Source organism: Peromyscus californicus, unplaced genomic scaffold, assembly GCF_007827085.1.
Source record: "Peromyscus californicus insignis strain IS unplaced genomic scaffold, ASM782708v3 Scaffold_14__1_contigs__length_90479793_seg_2, whole genome shotgun sequence".
Classification (NCBI taxonomy): Eukaryota; Metazoa; Chordata; class Mammalia; order Rodentia; family Cricetidae; genus Peromyscus; species Peromyscus californicus.
The window spans coordinates 68,615,885-68,640,577 of NW_026294436.1; positions in this window are offsets into that span (position 1 = coordinate 68,615,885).

Consider the following 24,693-nt stretch of genomic DNA (forward strand, 5'->3'; position numbering starts at 1 on the left):
CCAGTGACAGGTTTCCTCCAGCTACACATTACTGCAATAACAAATCGGACTAGGAACTGGAAACGATGAGAGCACTTGTACAGTGGCAGAGAGAGCAAAGGGAGAGATGCTGCATCCCGACGAGGCAGCGAAAGCCCAGTCTCTGCCCCCCAAGTCATCACCTCTGGATTCCTATGGTCTCAGCCCAGATACAGGGTCACCACTGAGACCTAGGTCTTCCCTGTGTGTTCATAGGGCAGCAGGGCTCCAAAATCTCTGTGTCCAGTAGTTCTAGGGTAAAAACGGAACAGTTCAACAACATTAGCTTTCCTCCCATCCCGTTTCTGTCTCCAGTGGGGTGTCTGGGTCAGACCCAAGATTGCTCATCAAGGGTTCATCTCAGTGACAAAACAGAGGCCCTTTATTTCTTAATGCATAAGTGGATTTCCTCTGAGGATATACTTTGGTGAAGCAGGAGATCTGCTTTCTTTCTCAGAGGTAAAGCACTAACCTTAGATGGTTGTCGAAAAATCCCTACAGGGGTCTGAACTTTGAAGGTCTGGTGGTTGTAAGCTTGGGTCCAAGAGGAAGCTGAATTCACCATTTCTGAAGCTGGCAAACACATAGTCGGGGAGTCTAGCCTAGGCTTGTGGGGTCTTTGGGGTGGACAATTAAGCTGTAGTGGCCTGGCTGTCTCTTGTGATTAAACCACATGAGTTTACCCCTAAGCTTTGGTCTGAAATGGGGCTGCCCTCAGCCAACAAATGAAGCGTAATCTTTGCTCTGTGTCCCTCTGATACTCCAACTTGGATGATTTTTCCAGGAATAAACAAACCTGACCTCCTACTGGTGTCTGTATGTAAACTATTATCTCAGGCCTCCAGAAAAGTAAATGCGAACCTCATTGTGTCTAAATACTGACCAGATGTGTGACAAACTTACTTTAATAAAGAGCCGTGTGATTCACTGAGCAATAATGCCTGGTTCTGCTGTTTTAAATTACCTTTGGATGGCTTGAAAACTCCATGAGCTCTTTTACTGGAAAGACGTCAACGCAACAGTGGAATCTGAGCTCATGGCACAGTTTTCTAGCAGAGCTCTACTATGCTTAGAGACAACCATTCAGGTCAGGACCTTGGAAAATTCTTTGCCTCAACTGCTGGTTTATATTATTATGAAGTCTTCCTCGTGTCCCATGCTTCTATCCATTTCACTGCCTCAACATTTGTATTTTATCTACAAAGTTCACACCCAAGAACCACATACACACAAACCTCACTGGTTGTGGTGGCACACACCAACAGGATTTACTGAGGAAAGCAGAGGCAGAAGGATCATTGAGTTCGAGGCCAGACTGACGTACACATTTTTAGCAGGGCAGTGGTTGCGGAGCACTCGGGAGACAGAGGCATGCGGATCTCTGTGAGTTCAAGGCCATCCGGGTCTACAAACTGAGTTCCAGGACAGCCAGGACTGTTACACAGAGAAACCTTGTCTCAAAAAATAAACAAACAAAAAATCAGAATATTTTAGGTACATTTAGTTTTGTGTTGGGATGTATTCATAGATACTCTTGGCCACATGTGATCAGATGTGGCTCATGGGCTACAGGATGAATATACCTTTAACCCTATGTTCAATTATGTTGGAATTTTAAAGTAAGGAAGACTGAGTCTCTGGCTATAAAAGGCAGACAGAGAAGTAAAGAAAAAGGGCACTAACAGTGATGTAAATGGCATAAATTCTATTGTGGAAACAAAGTTTAGGTGACATGCTATTTAGGACACGACAATCCTATATAGATTGATGGTTTCCAGTCCTAGGTACCAGGGAATGTTATCGTGGTGGTAGGAGGATATGAAGGAAGAGAGTTGTGTCCTACATGGCTGCCCAGAAAGCTAGCCAGGAAGAATCCAGGGATAATATAGCCACTGTAATGATGACTATTGTCAACTTGACAGGACCCACAGTTACCTAGGAGACAAATCTCAGGACGTATTTATGAGAGCTGTGGAGTGGGCTAATTGACGTGGGAAATCCTATTCTAAGTGTGGGTGACACCTTACTGTGGGCTGGGGAACCTAACTTCATGACATGGAGAAGACTAGGGGAGCACCAGCCTTTGTCACTCTTTGTCTTTTGAGCATGGATGAACGTGACCAGCCACCTAATTTACTGTTGCCTTGAAGAATGAGTCCACATCAAGCCTGCTGTCCCTAAGTTACTTCCATCATGTGTTTTTGTCACATGACTGAGGAAAACAAACAGTGCATCTCCCAAGAACCTTCCCTCAGTCATCCAGTTCATATAGCAAGGCTTCGCTTCCTAAGGTCTCCATAAACTCTCCTAGCATTCAACACAGGAGCCTGTGAAGGACGTTTCCTATTGCCATCCAAACAAAGCTGAACACAGGTGTCACTGGCTGAGATGGGGGGGATGGGGGTGCTGGCTGTGCTGTGTTCCTTTCCATCAGGAAATTGATTTCTTTGATGCTCTCCAATGGTCTACAGGCCATTCACATCCAATGGCTTGTGTTCCCTTCTTCCATCTGCAAAGCTAGCAGGCTTGTATCTCTCTGATCGTCCTCCCATCACCATAGTTGGGTGGGCAGATAGTCCTTTATGGCCCCTCATAGAGCCCTCAACTCAACCACAGCTGCAAACTTGCTGTGGATATCGCTCTGTATAAATAAAACACTGATTGGCCAGTAGCCAGGCAGGAAGTATAGGCGGGACAAAGAGAGAGGAGAATTGTGGGAAGTGGAAGGCTGAGTCAGAGAGATGCTGCCAGCCGCCACCATGAAAAGCGATATGTAAGGTACCGGTAAGCCATGAGCCACGTGGCAACTTATAGATTAATAGAAATGGGTTGATTTAAGATATAAGAACAGCTAGCTAGAAGCCTGCCACGGCCATACAGTTTATAAATAATATAAGTCTCTGTGTGTTTACTTGGTTGGTTCTGAGCAGTTGTGGGACTGGCGGGTGAGAGAGATTTGTCCTGACCATGGGCCAGGCAGGACCAGAAAAACTATAGCTACACAAACTCTCTCCCAGTGAGGGCACATTTCACAGATACTGAAGATTAGGTCATGGGCATTTGAGGAGGCTCCTCACCTACTAACCAGAGGATCATTTTTAGACTTTAGTTCATTCCTGAAACACGGGAAAGAGAAGGCCAACATGATGCCCCTTTCTCCAAGAACTTGAGCAGCTCATATTAGAAAGCATTTTTATATTTGATAAAGATGTTTAGAAGCTTTCTGTGAAATTGGGGACAACCCATTTCAACAAGCAGCTTAAACGGCTTGCAAATCAAAATCCCAGCTGGGACATATGGCTTATGTGTCAGACCCACATTTCTAAGGGATATTCCCACCTATTGGCTTAACCTAAACTATAAAGAGCCACATATGAACCACAGTGAGTCCAGTACAAAAGGACTTCCCTCTGAAACCCTACCCTCATTCTCTGTTCCTATGCCCCAGTAAGTGGTGTCATCCAACCTCATTCCACACAAGCAATGGAATAATCAAGCCTGTTGTTTCTACCGTGGGTCTATGTCTGGAGTCTGGCCTTTCTTCTACTGCTAGCTTTTCCTTACAGGGCTTTCATCTTATACCTGAATTCCTTCACCTGTTTATTTTATCTTCACTGAGTCACCCTAGAACTTTCCAGAAAAGAAGTGATTATTAGGTCTTCCCTAACCTAACCTGACCTGAACAGCCTTTTTAAGATCTTCCTGCCCTATGCAAAAATATCTTATTCTTCTAATTAGTTAATTCTATTTTAGGTGTGAAAGGTTTCGTTTGTTTTACAGTTTTCTCCTGTGTTATTATTCCTTCCCATTTTTTAAAGTTGAAAATAGATTTTTTTCTTACATGTATGAGTGTTTTGCTTGCATGTACATATGTGTACTACATGTGTGCCCGGTACCTGCAGGGACTAGAAGAGAATGTCAGATCCCCTGGAACTGGAGCTACAGATAGTTCTGAGCTACCCTGTGGTACTGGGAATTGAACCTGGGTCCTCTGGGAGAGCAGTCAGTGCTCTTAACTACTTCAACAGCATACACCTAAGCAAAGAGGGAGAACGCACAACTCCCCTTACCTCTCTTTCAAAACCATGTGCCAATTGTTTTGTGACCATAACCCATAAAGATCTTTATGTCTTTGCCTGGAAAAAATAAGCTGTTTCATTATGATAAGTCAGATACTTGGACAAACGTGTCATCTGCTTCTAAGACCTCCTAGGAGCCACACTGAACTTCAGACCTGCATCAACACTCCAGATTTCTGGATAACAAAAGCAGCAAATATATGTAAATGAGCAGCTCAGACATCTAGGGAGGCAATAATTCTCCCATGGCCCTGGTGTATTAGCACACGCAAGAGAAAGGAAGGCATCCCAGGGCTTGTTTACCCTGCTTCCAAGGCTGACTGCTTAGGGAGTACTCAAAGCCAGGCATGACTAAGGTCCTCAGATATTACTTATTACTCATATAGCATCATCACGGTAAATACTCAGAGGCCCACACACTGTTTGTTTGTTCTGTTATTTGAGCCACAATTTAATGTCTGCCCAGTATGGAATCACCATAAAAGAACTGTTAGCTTGCTGAGTTAACCTGTGTTTAAAGAGCAGTCAATTCTATGGATTCTTGCCTCTTAATTGGCGGCTATGTTCCAATTAGACCTGAGTTGTATTTAATGAAGTTCAATTGCAGAGAATGTTGAGTTTGAAACAAGTTTCGAATGAGTCGGTCTGGGAGCCTTTCAGCCTGTTTTTTTTTTTTTTTTTTTTTTTTTTTTTTTTTTTTTTTTGTGCTGCTTCTGCTTAGAGAAGGGTTGGGAGATACTTGGAGTTATCTGAAGCATAAATTGTCACATTTTTTACGAAAAGGTCCATCTATGGATATCTGAAAACACTGCTGAAAGCACACTGATTATCTGGGCATTGTGGTATCTCCTTCCCCAAAATGTACATGGTACAGCTTATTCCATCAAGACATTTCTGCCAAGGAACACACAGAGTGACAAAAATGACAGATCATTCTAGATGTGTGAGTGACATGCTTAAAGTCACTCGGGGATTGCATTGGGAAGGCTGCTTTATGAACTCTGCCCCTTTTGGTACACACTTCTGATGACTAGAACATTATTCTGTTGAATTTGCACCTGCTTGTAACTTCTACCTAGCTAATCGCCATTTTCTTATCTGGTTCCAAGTAAAATAAATAGACACCTACTTCCTGATATTAACCATTTAATATCTGAAGACAGCAGACAATCCCCACTCTGGCTCTCCTTGTTCGAAGCTAAGCCATCATAGATCCTAAAGCTATCTGAAGCCTCTGCAGTTCAGAGAGATCTTCTCTCAGCTTCCATCTGAGTGGCAGAGACTGTCCTCCCAGTGTAAACCATTGGGATATAGCTTAGCATTGGGCAGGCCACTGAATATTAAGAAAAGAGAAAACCAAAAGCTCATTTCTGTTATGTGTCTTCACGTCTTATTAACCCATACTCATAATAGCAAAGTCCACAGTCATATTCTGTTATTTTTAATAATAAGACAGCTAATATATTTTATGATTCCTAGCCCAGCGATCTCTGTTCTAGGACCCACATTTTAATTTAACTGATGATTACAACAAAGTGGTGGGTTGGATAATATTTCTCTTCCTGCTCTCATGAAGAAACAAGCATAGAAAAGCTGGGCTTTGACACCATTGCAGACCCTGTGGCTGCGACAAAGGAGAATTATAGAAATAAAGAACTATACTGACTTGAAGAGTTCTATTGAAGGAACTTGTCAAGTGGAGGTTCAAATAGGCACTTGCAGAACATGTTTGCCCTTTTGTAGCGAAGCAACATCTTGCCCTGTGGACTCTCAATTCTTAGATTTTCATTTGTGTGTTTTCAAAGTTAATACTTGCATGGACTCAGCTGAGATGAACTACTCACGGACTTCTAGTCAGCTTCAGCTGGCTGGCTGACTGAAACCTGCTCTGATGACAGGGTCTTGTATAGGTTGAGAATGAGCTTTAGGCCAGTAGAGACAGGTGGCCAGTCCAGGAATCATGAAATACTTGTTTATCCTGCAGGCCACCTTGGATAAGTTTCATGACATCATGGGTACCATTTTGTTGCTTCCAGGCATCTTTAATGTTTTATAAATATATATTACTATATTGTTTGCATACATGTATAAATATGCATGAATACATACATACACATATGCATGAATGTATACATATTTTTTCCTTTGTGGTTTTAGTGTCCATTTCACCTAAGGTGATGAGCCTTTCAAGGGAAAACCTTCCTGTAGGTGCATACAGTTCTATCTCCTAGGATCATGGTACAGGAGGGAAATAGAGAATTCCAAAAACAAATCCCTGGACACAGCCGTCTCACAGCAACCACAGTTGCCTGAGCAGAGCCTTTCCAAGACTGGACCTGCCAGCAGTCAATCATAGATAGGGGCAGGGCTCGCAGGACCCTGCTCTTCCTTGCTGAACTATTTTCTGTGGGATTCTGAGGGAGGGGATGTCATTGTCTTCAGGTGTGTACCCACTAATGCGCCCTCAAAGCTTCAATGGGTAATTCCAAACCCACAGTCACACAGAGAACCATGGTTAAACTCAGTGGGTCACAAAGTGACAGGAAGAAATGAGTAGAAACTTGTAGGAAGGAGGGAGGGTCAGTGGGCGGGAGGGAAATAACAGAGGGGGCGGCAGTGAGAGTAATCAGAATATATTACATACATTCATGAATTGTCAAAGAACACATTTAATAAGAGTCATAGAAATGATCAGAAAGTATTGGCAGTGGTTGAAAGATGGAGTTTGGGCTAGGTATGTAATCTTAGCACTCAAGAGGTTTGAGAAGGATGATTGTCATGAGTTCAGGGCTAGCCTGGACTACATAGTGAGTTCTGGGCCTGCCTGAGCTACAAAGCAAATGCTGTCAAAAAAAAAAGGAAGGAAGGAAGGAAAAAAAGAAGAAAGAAAGGAATAAAGGAAAAGAAAAAGATCAGTTTAGAGATGGCAAGGATAGCCTCAGAGACCTCTAAAAGCCAGAGAAATGGGTGGTTAACTGAAGCCTGGCCCCAGAACACCGAATGTCAAGTTTCCAAACACATCACAGAACCACACTGCCTGCCACACTTGGACAGAGTGGCAGAGACAGAAACTAGAGGGTCTAGGTGCAGAGTCCTAAAGAAGAGTTAGAAGAAATACCCTGCTGGGAATGCAGTTGGTCTCACCAGCCAGGCTGCTGGGCAAAAGCACACTCTTCAACCCATGCAGAAAGTGTTTACATGGGCACTGTGTACTTTTTCCAGCAGGAAACAAAGTCCCTATTTGGGGGAGGGTTGGAATACTGGGGATAATGTGTCTCAAAGACTCTACTCAACATCTTCACCTTGCCTAGCTCCCACATCCAAGATCCTCCCCAGTTACACACACAGTTCTATTCTATCTCTTCCTGGCTCCCATTGTCCACTTGTCTTTCATCGAAGCACAAATGATCCTGGGGGTGTGTCATCATAGGTGTTTTTTTTAGTCTGCCAAAAAGGGGAAAGCCATCTGTGATGGTTAGTTAACTGTCAATATGACATAATTTAGAGTCACTTCACAGGAATCTCAGTGAAGAGTTGTCTAGATCAGGTTGGCCGCGGGGCATGTCTGTGGGGGATTATCTTGATTACAGTAACTGAGGTAGGAAGACCTGCCCACTGTGGGTGGTACTATTTACAGAGCATGGATGCATGGATCTTTAACACACACACACACACACACACACACACACACACACACACACACACACACTGTGGTAGTTTGAATGTAGTTGGCACGTATAAGCTCTTAGGGAGTGGCACTATTAGGAGGTGTGGCCTTATTGAAGTAGGTGTGGCCTTGTTGCAGGATGTGTGTCATTGTGGAGGTGGACGTTGAGGTCTTCTATGGTCAAACTATGCCTAGTTCAGTTCACTTCCTGTTGCCTGTAGATCAAGATGTAGAACTCTCCACTCCTTCTCCAGCACCATGTCTGCCTGCATGCCACTATGTTTTCTGCCATGATGATAACGGACTAAACATCTGGAACTGGAAGCCACTCAAATTAAAAGTTTTCCTTTATAAGAGTTGCTGTGGTCATGGTGTATCTTCACAGCAATTGAAACCCTAACTAAGACTCTCTCTCTCTCTCTCTCTCTCTCTCTCTCTCTCTCTCTCTCTCTCTCTCTCTCTCTCTCTCTCTCACACACACACACACACACACACACACACACACACACACACACATACACACATTGTTATTATTCTTAATTCTTTGAGGATGCCTATACATGCATACATTGTAGTTTGATCATATCACCCACTCCTGTTCTTAACCTCTCCCAGCTCCACATACCACTCTCCTCCATTCATGCCCTATTTTATTTTATAGATGAATTTGATTTGTTAATCTTTTATTGAGATTTTAAAAAAATTATTCTTTAAGAATTCCATACAGTGTATTTTTTATCATATTCCTTTCTGTCCCCCAACTCCTCCTAGATTCCCCCCCCAGTCCAACTTGTGCTGCCCATATTCTCATAAGTGTGGGGCCAACCACTGTAATATAGTAAACCCACCAGGGGATACACTCTTAAAAACCAACAACAACACAATTCTCCATCCCCCGCAGCCCTCAGTTGTCAACAGATGCTCAGCTAGGTGTGGGAATTCATTGGCATTAGGGACTTTTCACCATAGAAGAGTGGAACAAAGGAGCTGTGCATAAGTCTGCAGGCATCCATCCTCTCCTGCTCTTGGCTGTGGGCGTGACCTGCCATTTGAAGCTCCTACTGCCGTGTGTTCCCTGTAATGATGGACTGTAACCTGGAACTCTGAGCCCAGTGAGCCGTTTCTCCTCAAGTTGCTTTTGTCAGGAGATTTGATCGTAGCCACGGTAAATGAAACCAAGATGCCTTTCTATCCCTTTAGCTGTTCTTAGCTTTGACTCAGTTGCTTGCTCTAGAGTTAAGCCATTGGTGCTGGGTGACTTCCAATCACCATAGCGCTGTATCTCCAGATGGGGTGAACATCCTCTGCATTTCCTGCAGCTCTCTTGCCTTCTAATGTTTTTAAGTGACTAACAGAGCCCCACTGTGCAAGAGGGAATTGCATCTGCTTTCCTTCATGGCCACCCCAAGGCAGGGTAGTCATCCTGAGGACTCAAGCTGGCCTGTTGACTGGGGAGCTGCAGCTGCAAGCAGGCTAGGGGTTGAATTCTCTGCCAGCTGTCCACACAGTCTCCAAGGCAGGCCTGACCTGTTTTCCTGAGGAACCGTGATGCTAGAAGAAGGGAAAGCCAGCGAAGTGAGTCAGTCCCAGGTGGGCTCTTTGGGCAGTGGCATCTGGAGGCTGCATTCTCTAGGTTGCATGTGGGACCCACTGCATCTGGAAGTCATTAGAGCTGAAGCCCAGAAAACTGATGTCATCTTGCAAAGGCGACCTGATCCCAGAGCATAAAGCTGACCCTCACACAACTCTCCTAAACGACCCACTTCTGGTTGACCCAAATTCTCCAGTGGATACACTGATCTCTTCTCTATAGCCACATTTGGAATCGACTCTGTGGAGCCAAAACACACTCATAAGATGTTGCTGAGCTGAGCTCCAGTCATATCCAGCTGTGGATCACAGCCTCCAGCTAAACCTTACTAGCATATTCTTTGTAAACCGGAGTTAAAGGACTGGTCCCTTTCTCATATCCCTGAAACAAACTGGATGTATATTGTGGACATCCTACAGGGCCCAAGAGTAGACTCAACAGGTCTTCTCCCTGTGGAATCAGGGGCTATGGAGCATATGCCTACACCTGACTTCATATGACCTTCTGTGGTGTTCATCTCCTGGCTCTTCCTTTCAGGAGAAGACCCACCAGCATTCCACTTGGAGGCCACATGACCTCTGCCCTTCTGACTTTGGCTTGTGGCACTGACCTTCTTAGTGTTGTTGCACAGGTAGAACTTGGCATTCATCTCCTCAGAGGTGAAAACTATGATACAGACGTTTTCAAATAGCTATCAAGTGGATGTCAATGTAGGATAATTTATTTGCATTGTTTCCTTCTATTGATTGATTGTTGATTGATTGATTGATTGATTGACTTATGTTTTTGAGTGCAGATATCTAGGCTCCACCACACGTCCACAAACTCTTACAGTGGTTCTCTCTTGCCAGCTTTACAACCACTGTTCTACGTTGTCAGTTTCAATGGAGCCTTAAAAGTCTCCACACATGTGGCTGTGATTTCATGTAGACACTTGGGATGTAACTTTCTGCTGGTTTCACTTTCTGGCTTGCATTGACACTTCCTTTGCCTCCTTGTCATGACTCTGCTGTAAGGAATTCTCCAGACTGAGCATGCCTAGATGAGGTGACCAGATGTCCGTGCTATCCTTTCCCATTTGTGCAAGCAAACTCCTACACCCCGCTTTCCCAGAAGATGGCATATCCACAGACGTGCTCATTAGAGCAGTGCAACAGAAACACTGAGAATCAGAAAACAGCAAATATTGAGACTTCATTGAACATCTTGAGGTGTATCTCTCAATGTAATACTTGGCAGTCTTCAAGGAATATTTACATAGAAATTTGCATAGACAAGCTGTTTGCATAGTAAATACTTATGGAAGGATTTTTAGCTGAATAAACACTGTGTGACATTTTGCATGTATGATCATAACAACTTAAAATATGCATGGACCCATAGTGGAAATAGCATCATTAAAATGTCAACAGTGCTTTTTCTATAGGATTTTTAAAATATCTTAATGTAATTTTTATTTTTTACAAGATTATTATAAGGACTGTACATCAACAATGTTTGTATTAAAATGTCAAAGGATATTCAACAAATTTTATATGGATACCATGGGAATAAAATGAGGTAATAAATGGGAGACACCCACCTCAAAACAACAAGCAGGTAAGCATTGTTGTTTCGTTGGTTATTACTCAATTTCTGGGAAGCGGTAATAAAATTTTAATTTACAAATTATTCAAGAGCATATCATATCATCTATATAGACAGTTGATAACTGCATGCCAAATTAGCACACTGCCCAGCCAGTCCTTCTTCAAACAATGATGTCAGCCCCTAGAGAACCTTGGTGAATTCTAGACTATACTTCAGAGGGGAAGTATGTGAAGCCTGAAGCCCTTCATGCTCACTGGTTTCTTATCAATTGTCCAACATCATTTATTGGTGAATGCATATGGACGCAGCCTGTGAGTGTTTATCATCACTGGGCCCTCCTTCCTTACTGGTCTAGCCATGGCTGGAGTGATCATCTCTCAACACCTGGAGCAGGAGTAGCATCTGGTACTGGATGAGCTCTGGGTGTCCTGCTTTCCTCTGACTCCTCCTTGGCACTGATGGTGGCCTGTGATGAGCATGCCACTTTGGGAGATGACATTTGCCCCAGCCAGATGTCAACTCTAATCTCGCTTCCTCTTCTTTCATGTCTCCCAAGGGGGCATAATCCTAGTTGCTAAATATAAACTATGTCATCTTAAAATACACACCCTCTTGGGCCAGCATTTTTATTTTTCTCTCAGATGACATTACCCAAGTTTCTATTAATAAAAATAAAGCTAGATGGCCAAACATGGCTCTCTACCCATTTATCAGAGGACACCAGGCCCCAAGGTGTATGTCAATATGAGCTGTCCCTTGGCTTCTTTCTGGTAACAGCCATGACATTTTGGTGAAGCCATATAAGACCACATAGGCTTTCATCTTCTCGTTGTCACCTTACATACAGCCAAGACCATCCATATGGTACCTATGGAAAGGATCTCCAGGAGATGGGCTGGATCAGGAGAGTGGGGACCTCATAACCCTGGCCATGGTCCAGCATAGTCGTCACTTAACATCTTTCTCTTACCATCTGATGCTGTACCAACCTTTCTTAATGCCAGGAAGATGCTACACTGGTGCAGCTTGATGGCTCATGGAGTCTTGGGTCCTGTCCTCAGTCTGGCCATTCCCCAGAGAACACTGGGGGAAGAACTTGAGCCTCATCCCCACTGATCTCTACCCATATCATCCAAGAACCTCTAAATAAACCCCAATTACTCCACTCCTAATAATAGCCACGTCGCTTTGAGAGCTCACTCTGGGCCAGACACTTCAAACACATATGACTAATCTTTACAAGGACCTCCAAAGGCCGACAGCCATTGTTCTTTTTAAGAGAGGTAGAGACCATGTCTCAGAGAGGTTGAAGAATCCATCAACTCATCAATCTTAGTCGAGAAGAATTGGGATTCAAGCACAGACCTGTCTGCTAGACTCCAGCTCTCCTAAATCATTTCACTCTTTGCAGATATTTTCAAGGCTGTCCAGTAATATGCTGTCTTCTCCAGGGAGAAAAGCTCGGCCAAGGATGTGTTCTGCTTATCTAGCCTGGGCTCACTCTCTGTGACCTTGCTGACCAGGACACAGATTTACAGTCATCCATCTGAAACCGAAAAAGAGTGTACTGTCACCCGAGCTGTCCTGCTAGGGATTATCCTCTTTGGGACTTAGGAGATCAAGCAAGTTTCTTAAGAGGGGAATGGAGCCTGAGTAATCTCATTCTATACCAAAGTGTTCGAAGGCTGAGGGAGCTTGATTCTAACATTAATGCCTCTCAGTACTTCTGGCCAGAAAGGGTGACAAATGTCCCTCATGAGATGACAGCAGTGTATCAGTCTCGACTGGAAAGGGCTCTCTGGAGAGGTTCACTAGCTGCGGCTCACACAGACCGAATAAGGAGTGGTCGGTCGGCCTGACTGTCACCAGGCTTGTTGCTGTACCTGTGTTGCTCAGCCATGAAGGCGATAGAGTCTGAAATCTGAAAGGACCTCCTTCAATAGTCATACATGGCATGACTTTGAATGAGTTTTTGCACAGAGCTCTTCCTGCTGGCTCCTACCCGGGATGTCCTCATGTTCCAACAGAAAGGTTCGGGTAGAGGCGACCGACCCAAGTGTGACGGGGGAGAGCTGGGCAGAGGTTGTCATGATTCTCACAAGGACCCACTCAGGACCACCTGGTCGGGGTAACCCTGTCCCATAGGCTGCACTTCCAAGTCAGTGTAGATGTAACAGTCTTATTAAATAAGAAACACAGAGCCAAACGCAGAGTTAAAAGCCCAAGAGGTCAGAGCAGTAGCTAAGAGCTGATACTAAAACCCCTTTCTTACCCTTCGCTGCTGCTGTTGTCCTTCCCCTCCGAAAGAGACCTACTTCCTGTGTATCTGTCTTTTTATTGACTTTCTGTTCTGCCTTCTCATTGGGTGTAACCCAACCACATGACCTCCTCATCACTGCCTGTCTATACAGACCTCCAGGTCATCTATGGTTGGTATTGAGATTAAGAGCGTGTGTCTCCATGCTGGCTGTATCCTTGAACACATAGAGATCTGCCTGTTATGTTATCAGGATTAAAGGTGTGTGCCACCACCGCCTGGCTTCTGCTATGGCTTGCTATTAGCTCTGACCCCCAGGCAACTTTATTTATTAACATACAAATAAAATCACATTTCAGTACAAATGAAATATCACCATAAGTCGGTGCTCTGGGCCTTCCTTCTGGGAGTTGCCCAGGATCCTGAACATAAGCTCTCCCTTGGCTTTCCTGTCTCCATGTGTGAATTTTGGTCTATGGCATCAGGATCTTCTTCAAACAACAGCAGCACAGTAGGTGACAGTCTCAGGTTCAGAGTTCAAAGGGGACCCTGGGGAAGTTTGGCTCTTTGGGTAAGAGATTGCTTAGAAAGGTTATTTATAGCACAGAAAGATAACAGTATGCTGGGGCCCTGATGAGAGTTTAGTTTCAGAAGGCAGAGTGGAGTGGGGGTGGGGCTTCTGGTAGATCTAAGAGGAAAGAGAGAATTTTATATGTAATTAAGCTGTCTGTGATTCCTGGGCAATGGGTGGCAGGGAGTGGGGAGTGTTCCCAAAGTAGGAATGCAAGGGTAGCATGTCTAGTTAAAGTGTACACATAGTGTGGTTGTGGTGGTGTGATACACCGTGATAGAAAGTCAACACCTGTTCAGTATAGATGCAGTCCTACCTCTCCACTGGCAAGTGGTTTCAAGTCACGGTTGAATATGCCGAAGTGCGACTTGCCCATAGGAAGGGCAGAGGGCAATGTATAAGTTAACAGCTAATGTTATAGTGAAGACAAAGGGCTTCAAAGGGCCATTTTCCCCATACTGTGGAAAAGGTTTCAGTCTCAGTGGATATAACACAAAGTAAGAGTGATGTAAGAAACAAAAATATGATGCTATGAGTACTCACAGTAAGGAACAATGCTCTCTTGTAAGGCTGGCCACGTATGAGAACTTACTGTGCTTTAAAACAAGCATCACCATCCAATGGAGAGATGTGTCTATGCTCCATTCATGACAGTGTGAAACTACAAGCATTAAAAAAAAAATCAGGCATCCAAAAATAATTGAGAGCCAAAATATTAATTAAATATTTTTAAAGAAGACCACAGGAAAAAACTAGAAGACCGTAATAAAAATAAATCACCAGAACCATCAATAGGCAAGAGTTTTCCAAATATAGCAATGGTGGGCAGTGTCTCAAAGAAGTCTGGGAAATCATAGGCATGGATCCTTTAACCCTTAATACCTTATGTGCTGAATATCTCCACTAAAACACGGTGTAAATGAAAAAAAACTTTTAACAGCATAGTCAACATGATCTTCAGCAAACTCAGTGGGCAGAGAGTTAATGGTCCACTCCCGATGCCATGGTTTTCTTCCTTCAATTTCAGTTATCAACAGTCAGGGTGGAGACCATGTTCATACAACTTTGTTTATAGCATATTATTATGATTGTTTAATGTCATTATGGTTTGTATTGTCGTTAATGACTCCCTTTACCCAATTTATAAGTTAAACTTCATCATACTTGCATAGTAAAGGGAAATGTTGCTTACCTAGGATTTGATGTAGGTTGAAGATTCCCACGTCTATGTGGAGCCTTAGCTCACTCACTCAGGAGCAGAAATGTGATGAATCTTATTTTCCTATACAGTACATAGTTGCTGAGCTCCTGAAGTATCTAGGGGCAAGAAAACCTCACTTCTAGATGAGTCTCCTAACAACACAGCAATGAAACTCACCCAGACCAGAGAGAGTTCATTACAGAGCAGGAGCAAAAACTCATGGGCCCCCAGGCTAACGGGCTAGACTCTTATGTTCTTTACCTTTTATCATCTGTGATAACCCAGGCGAGCTTCTTCCAGCTAAGACCAAGACTATTTGCCTTCCTAACAGCAGGGGGGAATGAAGGATCAGAGCCAAAGGGGGTTAAGAGACTGAGACAAAAGTCTGTGAGTGAACTTGTAGGAAAGACCGGCAGTTTCAAGAGAATGTTCTTTTAAATCTCAAAGACTGTAGACCCTATTTCTCATGGACAACTGAAGAAAGAGGCAGAGACCAGCCAACTCCAGATGCACGTTACCCTTTTGTATGGAGCCGTTCTGAAACACAGCAAGGGAGATCAGAAGAGTTGGCTGACTCATGTCGGGGTGCTAAAGTATGGGCTCTCCAGTCTCAAAAATTGCTGCGTGATTAGTTTCTATTAAGAAAGTGGTTAAGGAAATATTTTTGAGGGCTGTTAAAAGAAAAATGCCATGTGTATGTATGCAAATGGTCTCTTGTTTTCTACTGTGGTTACCTTCAAGGCAAGGCTGTTTAGTTAACCTCTGGGCTGTATGTATACACAGTGAGGTCATAGCTGCCCGTGATGTGTGTGCTGTCTTCTGGAAGGAAAAGGATGCTGACGAAGTGAGCTCTGACTCAGAGTCAGGTGGACGGTGACATCAGAGAAACACTCAAAGGAAAATTTGCATGTGCCCCGAAGGCTGCTTTCAAAAACAATGCCTGAATTGTATCAGTTCATAGTTTTACAATGGAGACCCCTTTAGAGGAAAAAAGAATATGTTTCCAAACCTATGGTGATCCAGAACAGAGACCCGTGGAAACGGATTTTTCCCAGGAACTCTTCCACGTTGTCACGGTGTGCTCACTGGAAGGCATCTTAAAGCAGCAGCTCTGGGGACATTTGACGGGACGCAGTGTAGCTGGCCTGCCCAACTTAGGAAGGACGTGTGCCCAAGAGCCTGGCTCTATAAGCCCCACTCACAAGTTGTTTTGATGAAGCAGAACAGCAAAGCTGGGGCTCTACCTACAGTCACTGCAGGGATGACACAGCCCTCTGCCACTCTCCAAAAGTGACATGTTACCTCTGCATTTATCCCCATTCACATCCATTCCTCACACCCAAACCACGGAGCAAGCCTCTGTAGGAGGTCCTTGCTCACAAGCACTCCTCACTGGAAAGTGGTTTTACTCCACCCTAGTTTTTATTTCAAATTCTGTCTTCTAGAAAAGTGGACTCAATAAACACTTGTTTTGGTCAGCTTTCTATGGCTTTGACAAAACTCCTGAGGTGATCAGCTCACAGAGTTTGAGAGGTTCCCGCATGTGGTCATTTGGCTCCACTGCCTTTGGTGAGGCAGAGAGTCCGGTAGGAAATGCCTGAGAGCAAAGCTGCTCACCTTAGGGTGGCCAGGAAGCAAAGAGAGAGATGCTGTCAGCATCTTACTATCCCATTTCATAGGTTCCACCATCATCCAGTGGAGCCAGAGGCTGGAAACCAAGCCTTTAATACAGGGCTCCTGAGGTACACTTAAAATTTAAGCCATAACACCCCCTGATTTAACATACTAGCTCCAGCCTGTTTACCATTCTAACCTCACCTTGTGGGTCATGAAATGTTCCTTTTTATGTTATGGGCAGATTTTTAAAAGTGTATTATAATTCACAATGCTCCTGGAAGAGGGATGAATGTATCATAGAAAAAAAAAAGAATAATTATATGTATAAAAATTACCTCCTGAAGGTGGGTGGTGGTGGTGGTGGTGGTGGTGGTGGTGGTGGTGGTGGTGGTGGTGCATGCCTTTAATCCCAGCACTTGGGAGGCAGAGGCAGGCAGATCTCTGTGAGTTCAAGGCCAGCCTGGGCTACAGAGTGAGTTCCAGGAAAGGTTCTAAACCTGTCTCAAAAAAACAAAAAAGCAAAAAATTATCTCCTGAATTTATCATCTAATTTGTGAGTACAGTATCCATTTGCAAACAAGAATGATGCTTGGGTGAATTGCCCAGAATTGGGAGCAACAAGATCATCCCGACAAAAATATAAAGAATGATGCTGACCAGTCAGGATATGCTTTATGGGCCTGGTTTTTCTCCCAGATTGTCTGTGACATTCAGGACCAACCGCCCTTGGGGTCCCAATACTTTCTCTGTCAGTCTTCCTTTTTAAAAAAATAATTTAAAATTTATTCTTTGAAATGTTGACACATGTATGTCATGTATTTGGATCATATCCACCCCCAGTCCTCACTGCCTTCCTCCAACCTCTGTTAGAGTTCCTGTCAAGCTCAGAAGGGGCTGTTCTCACCTGTGTTTATTAATATAAAGTGAGGATGACTTTGCCTCCCTAGAAATGGAACTTCTGAACTTTATAGTGTCATAACCACAAATAGGCAGGATCACACACACACACACACACACACACACACACACACGCTCCTGCTCTCACCTTTACTTCCTTTCTATCTGGTATTTTCTTCCCAAACCCGCTCTTTGATAATATTTCAAGGCATATATGCTGATATTAAATATTTAATAAGGAAGTTCAGGAGCAGGTGCTTACTTAATGCCACTTGATAAATTCTGAAACAGAATATTTCTATAACATTGTACCTCACTAAAATGAACATGACTCTGTATAATGGGGGTTTAGTATAAAATTGCATATTTTGCCAAAGACTATGTTGCTTTTGAGCTGAAAAAATGATTTATGTTTTTGGTTACTAAAAGACTAGGGTTATGTACAAACCATACAATATGAGTTTATAATAAAAAGATGACTGATGACTTATTTTATCTATTCATCAAGACCCTTTATTTATTTATTTTTATGTGAGTTCATTGACCTGGGGTTGAGGAAGGTGGAACTGTTATATTGAACTACACATGTGCTTATTCACTAATTACTAGTAACTGGATATTTACTCTGTGTACTGTATGGAGCCCTGGGTTCGCAGCAAGGACCAAGGAATTAACTTAACCTCAGAAAACATATACACTAAGGATGGCAGAGGACAAGATGAGCTGGCACAGAGAACAAGCAACTCACAGAAGACAATACTCCCAGACAGGCTAGTCTGTAGAAAGGCTTCCCAAAGGAAGCCTTGCAACCTGACCTTAAGGGAAAGGGGGACTTTTCACCAGAGGAGACCGTAGTGGGCCTCACTGGAGAAATAAAAAGTCAGCGAAAGTACCCAAGGGGGAGGATGTGTCACAGCAGGGGCTTCAAGTGTGGGAGACTCTACAGGGAAAAGCCGGGCTGGGGAGGGCGATGCTTGAGGGACCTGCTTACAGAGTTTTATCTTTTCTCATAGCAGTGAAGAGCTGTCTGGGAAGAAGAAAATGTGTTGATCAGATCTGTGATACAGGGATGTTTGGAATAGGAAAAACAGGGACAAGAGATGTGGTTCAAATCACTCTGAGCTGTGGATGATGTCTTAGTCTGTGCTGTTTGGCTGAAACAGAACACCTGAGACTGAATAATTTATAAAGAATAGAAATATGTTGGCTTACAGTCCTTCAGACTGGGAAGTCCAAGATTGAGGGAAGGGCACCCATCAAAGGAGAGGGAGGGTTGAGGGGAGGAGAGAGGAGGGGAGAAGAGAGGGGAGGAAAGTGGATGAGATGAGGAAAATAAGGGGGAGACCCAGGGACTGACTTTTTCTAGAGTTTTAGCTTGTGTTTTGTTTCAAGTTTGTGAAACAGGATCTTACTCTGTAGTCAAGCTGGCCTAGAACTCAGCTTGTAGCCCATACTTGCCTCAAATGTAACACGGTCCTCTGGCCTCAGCCTCAAGCACAGGGGTACAGGCTTGAGCCACCTTTCTCAGGTCTGCCTTTGTCCTTGAAAACATCTCATTTATCTTTCTCTTTGAGAATTACATCATGTATACAATGCACTTTGATCACACCACCCGCTCACTCCCCTCTGGAGCTTCTCCCAGACCTGTTCACCCATCTGTGAGGATGGAGCCACCATGGCCCAACAGCTTCTTGAAGGTCATGATTTTTTATTTTATTTATTTATTTGTTTGTTTATTTTTGGTTTTTCAAGACAGGGTTTCTTTGTGCAACAACTCTGGTTGTCCTGGAACTTGCTCTGTAGACAAGGCTGGCCTCGAACTCACGGAGATCAGTCTGCCTCTGCCTTCCGAGCAATGGGATTAAAGGCGTGCGCCACCACTGCCTGGTTTACCAGCATTTCAATGTAAGCGTTTGAAGGGGATAGTCAAGCCCCAGAAACAGATTTATTCCATCCTTATCACACAGTGTTGTGATGAACATATCGATTAAAAATTAGGATGTCTGTGTCCCACCCACAGTTCTCCTGCCTTGTCACGATGGATTGCTTCATGTCTGTGATCCTTCAGCACTGTTCTCGGGAGGGTGGGAGGGGTGTGTGCGCGCGTGTGTGTGGATTATTTGATTTGTAGGTGAGTCCGATGGCCCTGGAGAGGTTCGTCGCTTCCTCCTTCAGTACTTTCTCAAGGTTTCCAAGCTGATATCAACAGAGTACGTACTCATGTCTGTGTCCCTGGCAGACAAGCTGTCTCTCCTGAGAGGACCCCACAGCATCTGCCCGTCTGTTTCCCCCTTCCTCTGTTTGAAAACTTGTTAATTAGACATTTTCTCACGGAAAACAAAGAGGCAACATCCTTCTGCTGTTACATCTCACTGAGTTCTGTGAACCAAAGGCGGGGACTGATGACTGTGGGCAGAGCATGCGTTTTTGTAGGACAACTAACAGCCAAGGAAAGCAGGGGGTGGGTGGGGTGATGGCCTGTGGCTGTGGCAATGTGGGAGGTCCTTACAGACCTGGGAATGTTACAGAACCTGAAGGAGGTGGATGGAGCCTCGCTGAAGGAAGTGGGTCACCAAGGGCAGTGTCACAGCCTTGTGCCACTTCCTGTTCTCTTTCTGAGGGTGCTGTGTGGCCTCGCAGCCTCCTGCTCCTCAGCTCTGCCTTCCTCTCCATCACAGAATGTCTCCTGGAACCGTAAGCCCAAGCAGACCCTTCCTCCCTTGAGCTGCTTTTGTAGAGGTGTTTTATTACAACTTCCGGGGCACTAATGCGTACCTGACTGGAGCCTACTAGTCCACACCAGATGTGTGAGAGTGAGCTTGTTTTCTCTCCCCAGCCTCTCCTGGAAAAAGCTCTTGTGGCCTGCTGAGGAGGGAGTGTGTCTTTCAAAAGCACCTTCCCCTCACACCTTGGATTGCCGTCTCAGAGTGGAGACATATGAACACCCGAGAGTCTTTGTTGTAAAGGAAACTTCAGTGGGGAATCTGCCATTCAAGCCAGGGCCTGTGTATTCAGAAATGTTTACAGCAGATTGCGTCTCAAATTATTTTTTTTCCGGTGTGTTTGTAGGGGTTTTGTTTTGATTTTGTGTGTATTCCATGCACAGCCTTTTGTTATTGTTACCAATCCATACATTTTTCTATGGTAAATGATCCTTTCTGGGCCATTAGGATTTGGCAAAATGACAGCGACATCAAATGCGGTGATTTGTGACTCCTGCTCTCCTGTTTTAACCAGAGCTTGTCATAGCCGGTCCACAGCCACACCTTCCAGTCAGATGTTTTCAATTTGTCTTCCAATATGATGTTGACTTGAACATTCAGCAGATTTATCATTTCAGCGTTCTCCCCTGCCACTCGCTCTGAGGTTTTATATTTTCTCATTTAATAGGTGTGGCAGGTTTTACAGTTCTCATAAATCTTCATGAAGTTTCTAACCCTGTCGCTGTGCCAGCTGAGAATGACTCCTTACCTGAAGCCTTTGAGGAACTAGGTGCCATGGTTTATAGTTCTGACTTAATTAATGTTTTACCTAAGGTAACACTTAGCTATGACACTACATTTTTAACTTGCAACACACATAGCCCGATTCTGCCCATTGGGGAACATAAATGGGACCAGGCAGGTCTCCTTTCAACCTCATGTCTTGTCCAGGATCCTGAACACCAACAGCCTGAAGTAGTTACCTAAAATTGCAGGTTTCCCTCTTCCTACTCTTATGACTATGGTAAAGATGGAGCCCAAGCCTACCTCCTGCTCTGTGCCAACATAGGCTTCCCAGCCTGGCATCCTCATCCTTCCTTTCTCTACCATCTTCAGTCACCAGGAAGCAACCCCTGCTTCTGAGTACTCATTGCTTAGGCCCACCATTTCATCCTTCCCTAATCTATGGGTACCAATTCTAGTTTTGACTATTAAGCCATACAACTCTCACAGAGGATTCCATATTGTATGCTGAACAAGTTGCTATATACATCAGCATCTGTCTGAGTGGTAGGGCAGACAGATGACCACTGAGAACATATTCTAGAATACAAACAACCAAAGAATAAAAAAAGAAAGGGGGTCAGAACAAGCCTCTCTAACCTTCCCTCACCCCCTAGTCTACAATCTTTGGGACTATTCATAACATACTCAAACTTGAGGAGGCACTCTGAGTGTGTGGTCTAGGGATGCCTTTGTGTAACTTGCATTCATAGAACAATGACTTCTACAATGATTATGTAGTACATTATGTTTATATTTAAGAGATGGAAACCCTTTGTGAATCTTAGAAAAGGGTGCTTGGCAACACCACAGCATATTCCTAAGTAATAGCCTTTCTGTGGCCAGCCACCAACCATTACATAACTGTGAACTTGTCACTGTACATCTGTGAACCTCCATATTCTCTGAAAGTGAAAAAGTCTACCCAGCGACTCCAGGTATCCTTGCAAACTGAGTCCCAGTACCATGTCCACCATTCTTTACTCACTTAGCAAGTATCCTTGCCATGTCAGTAGTGTCCATCAATGTCTGCTCAAAGTCCAAGAGCAGAGAAAAGTGACATCCCTTCAAGCTGCCCAAGTGTTCCAAGCTTCTATCTCTTCTTCTCTTGCTCTTCTCATTCATTTCTTCACTGATGTCTGCTCTTCCCATCCTGTGGACATCAGCTTCAGCACTAAACATCCCTTTGTGGTGGTATTGTGTTCCCCGAAATATTGTGCATGCTAATAAACTTATCTGGGGTTAGAGAACAGGACAGCCACAATATTAAACATAGAGGATAGGCAGTGGTAGCACACACCTTTAATTCTAGCATTCCAGAGGCAGAGATCTACCTGGATCTCTGTGTGTTCAAGGATACAGTCAAGCATGGTGACTCACGCCTTTAATCCCAGAAAGTGAGCCTTTAATCCCAGGGAGTGATGGCAGAAAGCAGAAAGGTATACAAGGCATGAAGACCAGAAACTAGAAGCTTTTAGCTGGTTAAGCTTTTGGCATGGTTTAGCTTTTAGGCTTTCGAGAAGCAGTTCAGCTGAGATTCATTCTGGTTAAGGATTCAGAGGCTTCCAGTCTGAGGAAACAGGATCAGCTGAGGAATTGGCAAGGTGAGGTGGCTGTGGCTGGTTCTGCTTCTCTGATCTTCCAGCATTCACCCCAATACCTGGCTCCAGGTTTGTTTTTATTAATAAGACCATTTAAGATTCCTGCTACATTCCTTTCCAGCCTTGTCTCTTCAGAAACATGGTGATGTTTTGGGAGATGATAAAGAAAGAAGACAGTATCACATATGAACCTGAGCTACAGGCATCTAGGTGGAATCTTTGGTTGTCAATTGAATAAAAAAGGTACTGACCATCCTCAAACACCAAAGGTTGTGCTTGCTAAGTACAGAGACCCATGAGAAATAGACTTGCCTTCCAGAAACCTCTGACACAGCTGGAGAATGATCCAAATTATGTAGCAGTATGGGGCCCATGGAGGCACAGCCGCAGACTCTCCTCCGGAGAACTTGTGTAGTTCTCAATGAGCTCTGGTGGAGAACACTTACATGGGTTTGGACACTCCACGACTGGGTGGTGAAACCAGGATCTAGATTCTTAAGGGACTGAAAATGTCCGCTGGCCTTAGAGAACATGATGTGAGTCTGAGACTGTGCTGGAGGTCTCCTCTCTCAGCCCCTGAGACCTGAGATTCTAGGCATGCATCCCCACGCTCAGCTCTTGCGACCCTCCTATGAGTAGATTCTTCACACTCTAGTTTTTGTCTCAGGACCACCTTCTGCTGGGACTCGGGGTAAAACTGAGACAAATCTTCATCGAGACATTGCAAGACAGTAGCTAGGATCAGGCAGATGAAAATGGGGACCAAACTCCTCTTCTCCGGGCATGCTCTCCCTGAGACTTGAACATTTCTTACATGTTTTCTACTATGAAAATAAACAGGTGGTGATAACGATAAGAAACATTGAACTAAAAAAAAATAGCAACAGCAAATTGCCTAATTTTTCTGCTCAAAATTCTGTCAAACATAATTTAAAGAAAACTATTAGTCAGTTCACTAGCTCTTACCATGCTTTTTCCCCAGGTCTCTTCACTAGCTCCATAGTACTTCCTCTCTGCTGTTCACTGTCACTTCCTCATTTCCTATTAGTCTCTGCTCTAGTTCTGGGACAGAAAAGACTAGTGGAGCAGAGACGCTCTTAGGTCTGCTGGCTCTTGTCTCTGCCTGGCTGTCTTGATACTCTCCAGTCTGGGTTATTATAGGGAAGAAGTCAGGGATCCAGCTTCCCTTGCCAGCATTGCCCTAGAGCAATGGTTCCCAACCTCTGGGTTGAGACCCACTTGGGGTGTCGAGTGACCCTTTCACAGGGTCACCTAAGACCATCGGAAAATGCAGACAGTTATATCACAATTCACAACAGTTGGAAAATACAGTTATGAAGTCGCAATGAAATAATTTTATGTTTGGGGGTCACCACAACATGAGGAGCTGTATTCAAGGGTTGTAGCATTAGGAAGGTTGAGAACCACTGCCCTAGAGGCTGAACCATATGTTCAAGGCTAAGTTACTGCCTTTAAACTCTGATTGCTAGAGATACAGTTTTCATGTTCTGCTTAATTAGGATTGGATGTGATTCATAGAACATCAGCTGTGGGAGCTGGGATCAGGGAGAGAGTCAGTCAGAGTTGATGTGTTAATGTTGCTGCTTCAACACAAAAATCCCGAGGTCAGACAGCTCCCCAGATCCTCGGCCTTCAGCTGCGAGAGCTGGTCTTCCTCAGGCTGGCTTACCTGCTGAAAAGCAAACATCACTTTGTTTGAAGTCAGCCAAGAAAACTCAAGGTGTATCTTTGAGTGGCAGCACCTCCATCTTTTTGCGAAGATCAAGTGTAGTATTTTGTAATGTCTACCTTGAAGACACCAGCACTCTGGGTTTCTCGAATTCTTCCATCTGGGACACACCCTGGGAGATGGTAACAACAGATATGATCTCATTTTTTTTCTCATTCCGTCCCAGGAGAAGGAATGAGATATTTTACAAGTGTGTCACCAATGGGCTGACCAGCTAAGCCTCTCACCAACATCTCACAGCCCAGTCAGCCAGAGCACCTCCCTTCAGACAGGGGACAAGTGTAAATAAAGGCAAATGCAAGCCTATTACATGTCTATTACTTAGGGCCCTTGGGAACTATGCTTTGGGGGCCCTCCAGTTAGTCCTTT